The 14,010-nt window shown below is 48.9% G+C and overlaps 1 protein-coding gene across 1 annotated transcript in view; it reads right to left on the reverse strand.

Annotated features, from left to right (window-relative positions):
- The window catches only part of LOC311247418 (SH3 and multiple ankyrin repeat domains protein 2-like), a gene marked incomplete at its 3' end in the record, with an annotated part of 730,890 nt that overhangs the window by 553,038 nt on the left and 163,842 nt on the right, over positions 1-14,010 (reverse strand).

The following is a 14,010-nucleotide window of genomic DNA, read 5'->3' on the forward strand; positions in this document are numbered from 1 at the left end:
TTCGTTTTCGACAGTCAAAAATACATTTTGAGCTGTTTTTCTTTTGGGAGTGACGTAGTGTGGCAGTGAAAGGGTTACACAAGAATGTGTCCCGCGGGCCGCGGCGTGACTGGACACTCTGTCTGTGAGTGACTCTGCTTTGGTACAATCACATTCCCCATCCACAGTCTGCGAATCAGAGGCAGAGTAGGGCGGGTCTTCACAGCACGTCATGTGACATATGCGCCAATCGTGTGACAGCAGGGCTCCGTCGTCGGAGAATTCCACCCCAAAACGCTTGGCAAAATTAAAAGTGAGTTTCTGTTCAGACTTCCATCCCAAAACGCTCGTCAGTCACTACTTCACGTTCATATGCAGAGGAAACAAAATACTGTCTACCGCTAAAAACAGCACATCCAATTGCATTGAAAGAATCTGGAATCACAACACTAGCCGACGCTTCGACTAGTAGGTACAGGAGGACTCGGAGGCCAGCCAAACAGCAAAAGAGAGAGATTGTTTCTTTCCCTTTTGATTAATGTATATTTGATGGTGGCAGAGCAAAAGCTCTTATTTGCCAGATTGACAGTTAATTTACATGTTAAAGAGAGACTGATTGTATGTTTATAGAGAGACATTTATAAAAACAATTTAATAGTTACAGTTGATATAATTGAATAGTTCAGCCTGCATTTGTTAGATGTGAATGGATACACTGGTTTTGTAAAACCACTGGCTGGCTGCTCTAATGCTGTGAGCATCATAGACTGTTGCTTTACCATACTTGATGGTACAGAAGCTGAAGCACTAGTTTAACAATTTACGTTATGTGCAGAGAAACAAGTTAAAAACAATTTATGCACTTTCAATAAAGCGTTTAAAAAAAACGGTTGGGGGAACGACGACGACTTCGTAACTTAGTTACTTTCAAAGTAACTAAGTTACTCTGATAATCAAGTAATCAGTAAAGTAACTTGGATTACTTTTTAAAGGAGTAATCAATAATCAGTAATCGGATTACTTTTACAAGTAATCTGTGGCATCACTGGTCCCAACTCATCAAGCCTAATCAGACGCGATTGGGAGCAGCTGGGCACACGTGGGGACGCACGCGGAGGGAGAAGTACCGGCAGCATAAAGAGCCCGACAGCCCGTCGTTCAGTGCTTGTTCGTACTGATCACTTGTGGTTAGTTTTACCAAGAAGCCTATTTCCAAATCTTTGTATTAGTATTCCTTGTGTCATGGACTAACCCGGTTTTATTACTTTGCTTTCCCCCCCAGTGTTTTGTTTCATCTTTATAGTTTGCTAACCGGCGTTGTCTTCTCCTCTCTCCTTCAAGGATTTCTGAATTACACACCTCATTCACATGTTCCCTGCTGGCACACACACACGTCCCCCACTTAGGCCCCGTTAGGATAGTATTGTTTATTCCCCAGCTTTCTCCTGTTGTATATTTCTATTAAATCTGGTTTATTTATCATCTGTTTCCTGTGTCTGTCTGTCCCGGGGTACTGCCACTTTTGACCACTTGGTTCGACCGTAAAAGCATATTTCACTTTAGCAGAAATACAGAGAGAGGAAAAGAGAGATAGAGACAGAGAGAGATAGATAGAGAGATAGACAGAGAGAGAGCATGTATGGTGAAAGGTGAGAGGGGTAACCTGAGGTAAAGACAAAGACATTTTAAAGGACAGGGAACCGAGGTATGAGGGAATCTCTCCATCGCGGAGGAGCAAAGAGAGAAGAAAAGTGACAAGAGGAGAGGAGAGGAGAGAGGAGTGTGGAATGACTGTTCTGCTCCCGTCTGCCTTCTTTCCAGGCCAGACAATAAAAATAGTTAAGAGAACAGCTCCCCGTAGAAGAGGAGGAGAAGAAAGAGAGGAGAGAATCATGACATAGCAGGAGGAAAATAATGGGCAGCAATAGGGCAGGTTGATTTCCTGGTCTAGTACATTGAGATTAGGGATGCATGATAATTATCGGGTCGATAATTATCGGGCCGATATCAGCTATTATGACGTCATCCCGATAAACCAGATACAATTATTGATAGCTCCGATAATAAAAAAAAAATTATATATATATTTTTTACACTTTTCTTTTTTTTTTCATGGCAACGTTCACACGCACAATATATGCTTACTTGGGCAATGGCAAGCCGAAAACGGTCGAAAATGTGGTTATTTGAAGTTTGGATTTTTTTTTTCACAACTGAGGTAGGTCGATTTTTTAGAGACTAAAGTACAGAAAAAAGGTACCGTTGGGTACCGGTCAAAACTACAGGAATATACATTAAAAAAAAAATTTATAATACAATAAATATATATATATCGGTTATCGGTATCGACCTTGAGGAGCAGAAAGTTATCGATATCGGGGTCCCCTAATTGAGATTGCTTCGTATAAGCAAACTACCACTGATAAAATCATACACTACCCAGTAGCTCTTCACCATGAACAGTCTTTTTGGAATATACAGTACAGTACCAACTCTGGCAGGGGGAACTTCGTGCCACACAATGATAATGGGTAGAATAAGCATTTAAGCTTTTAATTTTTATTTATTTTTTAACCTTTATTTAACCAGATAAAAAAGCATTGAGACAAAATTTAATTTACAATGCTGACCTGGCCAAGAATGCAGCAACGTTTCCACAATGGTAAACACAAAAAAAATATAAAACACAGAGAACAACACGACAAAAATCAATCACTACATTGTGCACATTTGGAGCAATAAAAAACCAAGGTACGTTACTCATTACTACATGAGCAGCTGGTGGTAAGGACCTCAGATAACATCCGTTTAAAACGATAGGTTATGACTATAACCAAGTTCTGTTAATTAGGGGTGACGCTTGGCATCACTCATGCACTCCCTCGCGTACGTGCACGCGCACTGAATAAATTCCACAAATGTACCTTTAATACCAGTATTAGTCTGACCACACCCCTCATCAGCTTACCTTCATAAGCAGGTGTGTGGTCACCTACTCTCCTCCTACCCAAGCTTTCACCACAAGGTGAGGTCAAGGGCTGCAGCGGCGTCGGATGCCAAGCGTCACCCCTAATTAACAGAACTTGGTTATAGTCATAACCTATCGTTCTGTATCATTAAGGGGTTCCGCTTGGCATCACTCATGCACAAAGGGAGGCCAAGCGGAGCCACTGGCCGACAAATACACCCCGCTGAAGGCCCCCCACAACCAACAGAACAGGGAGGGCCGAGCCCCCCCGACCCCCCCTAATGGAGGGCACCCCTTCTATTAGAGGTTTACCGGGAGGGCGACGGACCCGACCGTGCGAAGAGGCACTCAAGCAACTCAACGCACAGGGTGAGCAGACCGTGGCTTGACCCCACGACTACACACATGCACAACCCGCATGCCACCCGGGAACGAACGGAGGGAAACAACCTCGTTACTGCCCCCATAATCACGGGGTCAAGGGCAGACCCAACCCCGTGGCAAGGCCGTAGCAGCGGAGCGCGAAGGAAGACCCAGACCCACCAAAGGGACTGGACCCCCTGGAACGGGGGCCCGGAGAAGTCCATGATGCCAGCATCAAGACCCCACCAGGTGGGCACGTAGTGACCCGCCCCCCACATCGCCAGCGTATTCGGACAAAGGCCCCTCAGCCGAGCGGGCCCCGTCCTCCCCGATAGTACACTGCCTGGCACACTGACCCTGCAACAGGCAGCCAGCATGGCCGTAAGCACACAAAAAAGGTTAACCAACGGAAGCAGGCAGCGCACCGAGGAAAACCAGGCAACAGGCTGTGAACCCTAGCCTGGAGACTGCGGACGAGACAGGCGCCAGAAAGGACAGCTGAACACAGCCGCCCCGGCGGAAGGGGCGTATGCTGGCGTAGTTGCATGACCAAGGCTCCATCTAAAAAAAACCCACCCAGAGGGGTCGAGGCAGAGAAGGCTGACACGATTGGCAGACGTCATGAACGTGCAGGGGCACCCTCAAACCGGTTAACCCGGGAGTTGACACCGCAGCAATACACCAGAGAACCAACCACCCAGGTGTTACCCCATGCGGTGGTTGGTCCCATAACCCCTCAGGAAAAAACCCCAAAACACACCTGCGCTGTCGCAGCCCGTGTTCCAGTTTCCAACAGGGTTATCCCGGGCCTACAGGTCAACGAAACATTACTTCGGACCTGGCCCGGTGATACGGGGAGCACAGGGTCCCCCGAGGAGGTCAAGACCACCCCAACAGGCCCCTCTTCGCCATGCGTAAGAGAAGAGCGTAAGAATGGAAAACCAGCCCCAGCACCGTACTTGGTATACCCAGGAGGTCACCCAACCAAGTACTAACCAAGACCAACCTGCATGGCGGCCGAGATCCAACGAGATCGGACGCGTACAGGCTGGCACAGCCGTAAGCCATTACGACAGAGTAGAATACAATGTACCCAACAAGGGTTCCATAGCGCTCAACCCTGTGACACCCGGACCGACCTAGCATTTTTCCCCCTGAAAAAAAAAAGTCCCTCAGGGTACCAGAACAGCAGATCTGCATCCCCGGCGGACAACGGGTTCAACTGATCCGGACCAGCGCGACCAGAACCAGTCCCGTGCCCTAACCACGCCGACATGCCAACTCCAGGAGAAGGGGCAGATATGCGTGTTGATCTTAAACATAAAAAGAAGGCGCCACTCAGACGTTCCGGTGCGAACCGCGCCCGGCAGCCCACCCCCAGGGCGTGAGACCCTTCCACATATGTTCAGATCCATTCCGTCATCATCCCCTGATATGAACGAGAACCCGTCGACAACCACACAGGGCGTCGGAAGAGGAAAAACCCCCATCCCGATTGCTTTATAAAAACGCTGTTTTAACCCCAAGCAATCAAGGCGCGCCAGTCAGTTACCTAATGTCCAACAGAACATCCTGTGTTAGCACTATGTGTGCGTTGGGCATATCCACATCAATAATAGGCTATTTAGACCATCTTATTGAATCCCCAAGACGCCCAGGGGAACGACAAGAGGGCGGGATGCAACCAACTCCATGAATGAATGAATGAAAACTTTAACCAACAGATTGCAGAAAGGGTACAACATAGTACGGCTCAAAACACACAATCGGTAAGGGGAGGCAGACCTGAGAAAGACGTTAGTCTTGTTTCCATCAGGGGCCCCCATTTCCAATTCATCTAGACACATCCAACTCTTTATAATAATAAAGAAGAAGCATCACCCGTATGAACCCAACTGCACAGCTGGGAGTAAAAAACCCATTTTCACATGATTTTACATCCAGTCACTCTTCTTTAATCAGAGAGTAAAGACTAGACCCTCCCAGAAAACCTTCCCACACGAGTGGTAGTCATGAGAAAGACATGCAAACTGTGAGTCATGTGACCAACTCAAGTTTACATAAATCGAGCGCAGCAGACCCGTGAGCCCTACGCTCTAACTCGACACCTTAAGACACCGCAACTCATGGAAGGCGTCGCCATAGCAACACCGCTATGACGGGGGGAAATTCTGCCGGCTCCTCTCTGTAATAGGAGTTGGCAGGATAACCCTCCCCCCCCCCCCCCCCCCCCCTGCCAAGACGTCTCACCGGCTCGGCCCTGACTGGCTCAGCAGAAGAGATAAAAATCCCCTAAACCAATCAAGTGGGAAGGAGGGGTTTATTCGACACCCCCTCACAAAAAACCCTTCGTTCCCTACACACAGAAACAACCGTAGCCATTTTGAAAACCTCCGGTAGAATGCTAATGTATAGCGTAAGCTAATACAATGCCCGCTACCCACAAAATGTGAACAGGATTTACAACAAAAACAAGTCGCATGAGTGTGAATCCTACACCCGTTGACTATGTCGTACATAGCAAAAAACGCTGACGAGAGTAACGGCTAGGCCGTGGAACGTGTGTGTACGAGTATTACTGCAACTTAACAACACAGCATTGTGAGACACATATACTTAGTTCAAGCAATGGAATAACACCAGTTTCTACCTGCATGTGGAGCGTCAAGCTAATAGAACCAATTACTGAGTGTATGTTGCAGACCTTGCTTAATCTCGTAAACACAACACGACTCATCTCACAACGTAAAAGTGCAGATTCATATTTACACAACCCCACCATATGAATTGTTGAAGAAACACACAGTTTGTTCGGCCAAAACATAGTCCCCCTTATGTCGGGGAACTTCTTTATTATCATAATGTTTTAAGGCACAAAATCATAGAGGGGCCGGGGAGGGTGTAAAGGAGAGGGGACACAGAGGGGAAAAGTCACTCTCAGCGGCGTCTGCCACCTCGCGCCGCTCGAGTCTTGCCACCCCGAGGAGCCCCGGAGGGACGGTAGGTTACTGTCTGCTGGTCACGACGTTCCCTACCGTCTCCTCCGGTCGTGGATGGGCCGGCGGTAGCAGAAGCGCCGTCTCTTCTCCTGGCCTTCTTGGAGGGGCCAGCAGCGGCGGCGGAGGCAGTGGTAGGGGCGACGGAGACAGCTCGACGTCGCGGAAGCCTTCTGACTCCACCGGCAAGGACGGGAGGCGGAAAATGGGGTTGGAGGATGGATCTCTCCTCTGCCATCTCTCTGCATGTTGAGGTCATCAACCGCAGGGCCTTGCCGAATAGACCAGCGTCGGAGAGGGCGGCCGTCAGAAGAGGGGCTCTCTTCCGTTCCGCAACACGGGCCTGCTCCAGCCAAAGATGACGCTGGCCCAGGGTAGCCAGGGCACGCACTTTCCCCATGGCTATGGCCAGCACCTGGGAAAGGTGCAGGACAGCTCCTGCCGCCTGGGTGATCTGATCGCATTTTACCTCGTTCAGATCCGTGCCGCCCGTCATAATCCCCGATACAAATCTAGCCAGGTGGGCGATGTTAGACGCCGCAGCCAGCAATTGTGTACCAGCGATAAATGACTGGTCACCCCAATAAGCCAATCGCCTAGCCGATTTCCCCTGGAGGACCGGCTTGCATAAGGGTTCCCACACCATATCCGGACAGAGGAGAGCAGCCATCGGACTGTCAAGCCGAGGCACGCCCTCCCCCATACCTTTGACTAACCCCGACACCCGCGTAACTGGTACGTAGGCGGGGGTTAGTCCCATGATGTTGGCAACCGCCTGACCCTGACGAACATAGGCCCCCATTGATGGGAAAAATGGGTAGACAACCTCCACCCCTCTCACTGGGCGACGCTGCCAGCGATGACCTATGAGATCATCAGGGACAGGTGCAGGCAATGGCAGCGGCAGCGGCACGCCGTTTGCGGCGGCGGCTACCGCCATGAGCTCGGGAAACAAAGCCTGCAGTTTCCCCTGCGGACCTTCCTCCACCGAACCCGCATCCCTCACATGCAGCAGGCTGCAACTGGTCAAGGAGCCACAGTCTGATGTGGCCGACAGTAGGGCATCCTGCTGATGAGGCCAAGGTGGTTCCTCGACATCCTCGAACAGGGAGCCCCATGGAGCCATTTCTCCCCCCTCCGGTGTTTCCTGGATAGGAGGGATACTCTCCTCCACGGGACCATCATACAAGAATCTGTCCGCCTCTTCCATGAAGTCCTCAGTTTCCATCGGAAATCCAGAGCCGGACGCATCCTCTCTGGTCTCCAGCAGTTCCCCAAACCCAGGCTGTTCGCGCCTGCATGCTACCATCTTGCGACGTGAACGGGCAGACGCGAAAAGTTTGCGTCGCAAATCCTCCGGCTCCAAAACAACCGACCGTTCACCAACGGACGATTCCCTGGAACCAGAGGAACCAGAGTCGAGATCAGGCCATCGCCGGAGCGACGGCACCGACTCCTCGGCTCTTCGGAGAGGCAAACTATCCATCGGCTGTCTCCTGGGCTGGGTCGGCAACCACGAAAGTGGCAACAGCCCAGCACCAGAACGCACGACGGAGGCGGGAATGGAGAACCGCTGGTGAAGAGTAGGTCTAGCGGGTCTACTCTCCGCAGAATACATTATGACCCAAACTTTTTCTTTACAACAGATATGAGAGAAGAAAAAATTAAGCACAATGTAGACTTGTCACAACTCTTTTCAACTAATCAACACGTCAAGTGGGGTACTACCGAGGCACTTCCTTGTGGTGAAAGCGAGAAGGAGGAGAGCAGGTGACCACACACCTGCTTATGAAGGTAAGCTGATGAGGGGTGTGGTCAGACTAATACTGGTATTAAAGGTACATTTGTGGAATTTATTCAGTGCGCGTGCACGTACGCGAGGGAGTGCATGAGTGATGCCAAGCGGAACCCCTTAATGATACAGAACTGGCTAAAGGAACAAGTGCCATCAGTTTGAGGCTTGACTGAAGGTCATTCCAAGACCAAGGACCAACATAAAAAATACTCCCTTTTCCAGCCTCAGTTCGCAAAGCAGGTACCTGGAACCGTATCCAGGCACTGAATCTGAGGTTGTAAGAGTCGTAAACTGGTAAAGATCTAGCACATACGGTGGTAGTTTGCCTAAAATGGATTTATACAATCAAATAAACCAGTGCTGCATACTGCACATAGTAAGTGAGGGCCATCCAGTTAGGCTATACAGTATTTCTCTTGAAATGCTTGTAGTTGGAAATAAAACAAAAAGCCTTGTCCCCTTTTTGGTCAAATGTGCAAACTAGCCCTAGGCACCTAGTCACTAGTCAACCTGTGGGTGGGTGTAACTACCCTTACACAACATATGCCTCACATTCACCCATTCATTCAGACATTCACACACCGATGGCTGAGGCAACCATGTAGCCAATAGAAACTATGGGTAACTGACATCTGTCTCTTTCATGGGCTGTGAAGCTGACCCAGAAATGTCATCGGGCCAAAGGGGGTAGGTGTTTAACGAAGCCTGAGCAAGTTCTCCAGGGGCAGTCGACATACTGTACTTCCATAGTGAAAGATATCACTGGTTTTCATATGGTTATAACAGCATATAGATATTAGTTTAACAGGCCCTGGGTGTGTGTGGGTGGGTTAAACTGTAGAGACAGACATTTTCTCTTGTAAACAGGGCCTGTGCAGCAAAGAGTGGTGGCTAGAAGCGATATAAGAAGCCAGAGAGAGAGAGAAGTCAAGAGTTTTATTTGTCACGGCATACAAGCATACAGTGAAATGCGGGGGGGTCATGCCCGCAGTGATTGTGCAATAACACAAGTAATAAGAATAGGAATGAGAATAAGACATTTGTGCAATAATACAAGTAATAAGAATAAGACATAACAGGTATAATGTACATACAATTTACAAAAAGCATGGTAAGACATGCTAAGGTCCTGCGATAGTGCAATACAATGTTAGCTACGGATGAGGCACTGGGTCTTATGTACACTACTATACAATGTTATACAACGGCATGCAAATTTCTCGATTCTGATTGGCTGAAACAGTCATTTTACACGTCTTTATTGGCAACAATTCCACGCTGCTGGCCCAGGACCCGCCCTCAACCGAACCACATCACATCACTCCGCCGGATCACAAGAAGGTGGACAATAATCTTTACAAATGGATATGTTGATAGCGACTAAACGACTAAATATCAAGCGATTCTGTCACAGCGAATGTCTTAGTCGTTTAAACAATGTTGGATGATGTAATTGATGGGTCTTGAATCATTCTGTAACAAAAGAAAAATCGCGGATTGATTGATTGATTAATTTTCATTTTTTTTTTTCAATTTCTTTTTCCTTTCGACTGTCAGCGCTCGCTCTAGTCTCCACCCACCGCCCCCCCCCCCCCCCCCCCCCCCCACACACACACACACACACACACACACACACACACACACACACGCACACGCGCACACACACACACACGCACACACACGCACACACACACACACACACACACACTCTGCCTGCAACGCGGGGGATAGTCAGAGAGCTGGGTGCTGCGCTGTTCTAAGTGAGCATGGCCTATTGAGTTGATTGATTGATTGATTGCTAATTGTATTACTGTACGCTTGGTTTCCAACTGGTTAAGTTTAGGCCCTCTACAGTAGGTTTAAAAAAATAAATAAAAGAATAGGGCGAAGAAAACGTTTTTTTCCTATAGGGCAAAGAAAACGTTTTAATTTGTTTTACCTACTTTATATAGAAGCATCTAAGAATGAAGTTCTATGGAAAGTAGGTCTGCATTCCCTTAACAATTGTGTGTATTGAGCCGTACTGTATTGTACCCATTCTGCATCTGGTAATAAAATTTTCAATCAATCATTCCAATAATACACAGTTGGATGTGTTAGTTGGTTGGATGCACTTCAAGCTGCTTCCACATGAGGCAACTTCTCTCAATCATTCCAATAATACACAGTTGGATGTGTTAGTTTGGTTGGATGCACTTCAAGCTGCTTCCACATGGAGGCAACTTGTCTTTTTTGTAGTTGTGGGAACAACTTTTTCTGGCGGATGGTTTTTTCAATAAATCTTTGATTAATTTTATTGTATAGAAATAAGGTTGGATGAATCTGGCAGTTGTATAAAAGCTTTACACCACTTGCAGTCGTGATTTGTGAACAATAAACCATGCCTAGGGGGGTCTAACGACCACCCCTAGGCATGGTTTATTGTTCACAAACCACTCTTGCGCGTGATGTAATGCTTAACTATACTATACAATCTCCAGTTATACTATGTGTCCTTATGCTAACTTGCTATATCCATCTATTTACTATACAAGAACCACTCCTGTTTTTTTTATTTTTTAAGTGACCTTTTCATTGTGTAAAGTGACCGCTGAGTGTGAGCGTGTGCAGCATGTGTGTGTGTGTGTGTTTATGCTAAAGTGGCTGTTAGTGTGTGAGTGTATACAGTGTGTGTGTTGTGTGTGTGCTCATGTGTGCTTGTGTGTGGAGAGTTCAGTGTTCAGGACTCTGATGGCCTGGGGGAAGAAGCTGAGCCGAAGTCTTTCTGTCCTCGTTGCTGGTGTACGCAGGTGTTTGCCTGACCGCAGCAGCTTGAACAGGCTGTTGTTGGGGTGGTGAGGGTCTTTCATTATTCTGCAGGCTCTGGATTTGCACCTCTGGTTATATAAGACGTGCAGGGGTGGCAGTGCAATACCCGTAGTACGCTCAGCTGAGCGCACCACTCTCTGTAGGGCCTTCTTGTGTTTGTGCCTTGCTGTTTCCATACCAGGCAGTGATGTTTCCAGTCAAGATGCTCTCTACAGCTCCGGAGTAGAAGGACTGGAGTATCTTCCCCGATACTCTGAACTTCCTTAACTGTCTCAGGTGGTAGAGGCGCTGCTTCGCCTTCTTTACGACTGAGTCTATGTGTGTTGTCCATGTCAGGTCTTCTGAGATGTGGACCCCCAGATACTTGAAGCTGCTCACCCTGTCCACGGTAGCCCCGTTTATCCACAGTGGTGTGTGTGTCCCCTACTGTGTTCTCCTAAAATCCACGATCAGCTCCTTGGTTTTACCAATGTTCAGGAGCAGGCTGTTGTCCTGACACCAGCGTTCCAGTGCATCAACCTCCTCCCGGTAGGCCTTCTCGTCGTTGTCAGAGATCAGCCCCACCACCACCTTGTCGTCCGCAAACTTCACTATGGAGTTGGAGCTGAACTTGGCCACACAATCATGTGTGTATAGTGAATACAGCAGGCGGGCTCAGAACACAGCCCTGGGGGGACCCGATGGTGTTGGAGGTCTGACCCCCCACCCTGACCGCCTGGGGCCTTTCACTCAGAAAGTCCAGTATCCAGGCGCTCAGAGCGGAGCTCAGACCCAGCTCGATCAGCTTGTCCACCAGTCTGGTGGGGACTATGGTGTTGAACGCTGAGCTATAGTCAATGAACAACAGTCTCACATAGCCCCCCTTCTGGCAGTCTAGGTGAGAGAGGGTACTGTGTAGTACCTGAGAGACTGCATCATTCATCAGTGGACCTGTTTGGCCTGTATGCAAATTGCAAAGGGTCCATATCACTGGGTAGGGAGGCACAAATGTAATCCTTAACCAGCCTCTCAAAACATTTCATGACCACAGAGGTGAGTGCCACCGGTCTGTAGTCATTTAGACCTGTTGGGGAGGAATTCTTTGGTACCGGTATTATAGTGGACACCTTGAAGCAGGCAGGGACCACGGACTCAGCCAGGGATAGATTAAATATGGTGGTGAACACTGGGGCTAGCTGGTTAGCACAGGACTTAAGTATCTGTCCTGTTATCCCATCTGGGCCAGCTGCTTTTCTGGTGTTCACCCGCATAAATGCTCTTCTCACACTGTGTTCCGTCACTGAGAGAGTGCCCCCCACCCCGCGGATTCCCCCCCCCCCCCGCCACTGTTTGCACCGAACCATGCGTAAAAGGAGTTGAGTTGGTCCGCGAGAGAGGCGTCGGCACTCCCCATTGAGGGGGCGCTGACTTTGTAGTCAGTTATCGTCCGTAGTCCTCGCCATAAACCTCTTGTGTCGTTCTGGACCATTTGTGCCTCTATCTTGCCAGCGTATGTCCTCTTAGCAAGCCTTACAGCCTTGCGCAGAGTATAGACTGTAGCCTTATACTCTTCCATATTTCCTGACGCTCTGCCCAGGTTATAAGCAGTGGTGCGAGTTTTCAGAGCCACTCGGATAGTATTGTCAACCCACGGTTTCTGGTTCGGGAAGACCCAAACCTTTTTCGTGGGTACAATGCTATCTGCTAGTGTTGTTATGAAACTAACGACAACATCAGCAAACTCACTGACGTCACTGGAGCTCGCCTGAAGCATTCCCCAGTCGACGTCATCGAGTGCGTCCTGTAGCGTGGCCTGATTGGTCGGACCACTTCTTTACCTCACGTGACACGACAGCGTCACGTGATCTCTTCCGATATGCGGGGATGAGCAAGATGACGTCGTGATCGTATGTGCTCGTTGCTCCAGCTAATGGAGGGCTCTAAACGGGGTGTAACAATGGTCAAGCGTATTTCCTCCCCTGGTAGTGCAAGCGATGTGCTGAAAAAAGTTTGGCATCACTTTCTTCAGATTCGCCTGGTTGAAATCGCCAGCTATAATCATGGCTGCGTCTGGGTGCTTGTTCTGTTGCTTATTTAGATGTCCCTGTAGGTCCGCCAGGGCCCTGGCGGTATCCGCTTGTGGTGGAATGTACACCGCCGTCATGATAATGGCGGTGAATTCTCGGGGGAGGTATAACGGGCGACATTGAATCGACAAATGCTCCAGGTCCGGTGAGCATGAACGGGACAGAATCTTTACTTCCTTCGGATTGACCCAGTTGTTGTTGGTCAGAAGACATAGTCCCCCTCCAACGCTCTTACCGGAGAAGGTCACTCATAGCTAGGAAAATAACATCAACATTCCATTAACTCAATCAGTTCCAGAGGGCGCTGTGTAATGTGTGGTTAAAAGGACAGCGTTCTAAAGTATAGGAATACGTGGCGGTGGGTGGCGCAGGGGACTAAGCGCTCATCACCAACGCGAGAGACACTGGTATCGAATCCGGCTGTCAGTGTTGCCTCCGGCTTGGCCGGCCGTCATACTGGCTCAATTGGCAGAGTCAGCGGGAGGGAAGCCGGTGGGTGGTAATCTGGTCATTGTAAACAGCAACTCCTACAGGTCGGTCAGGGCGCCTGCACAGCGAGGAAGGGAGATGGTGAGGGTAGTGTGAGCCTCCCACATGTTACACCTCACCAATGAGAGTCCACGCTGGCAGGTAAAAAGAAGTGGCTGGCTGACTCCGCATGTATCGGAGGGGACATGTGATAGTATCAACCCTCCCTAGACCGACCAGTGGGGGGCACATGCGAGCAACAACCATGAAGGGGAGGGGGGAATTGGCATGACTAAATTGGGATGAGAGAAAAACACAGAATACTGTATTTTGCTGCATAATAGATGTAGGTAATAATTAGGGATGTCCGATTATTAAAGGAGCTCCCATCTATACGGAGCTACTGAGCAGTTTGATCACGTAGATGGACTGGCTGACGCGCCGTTCTACTTGTCTGGTCTGATACCAAACAGTCCTTTGTCCCAATGATACATGCAGGCAGCTTTACTGGGAAAATGGTATTTATTTTCCTTCACCGTGCAAACAGAATGTCTTCTTAAACTGATT

This window comes from Notolepis coatsorum (genome assembly GCF_963971535.1).
Source record: "Notolepis coatsorum genome assembly, chromosome: 20".
In the NCBI taxonomy this organism is placed as follows: Eukaryota; Metazoa; Chordata; class Actinopteri; order Aulopiformes; family Paralepididae; genus Notolepis; species Notolepis coatsorum.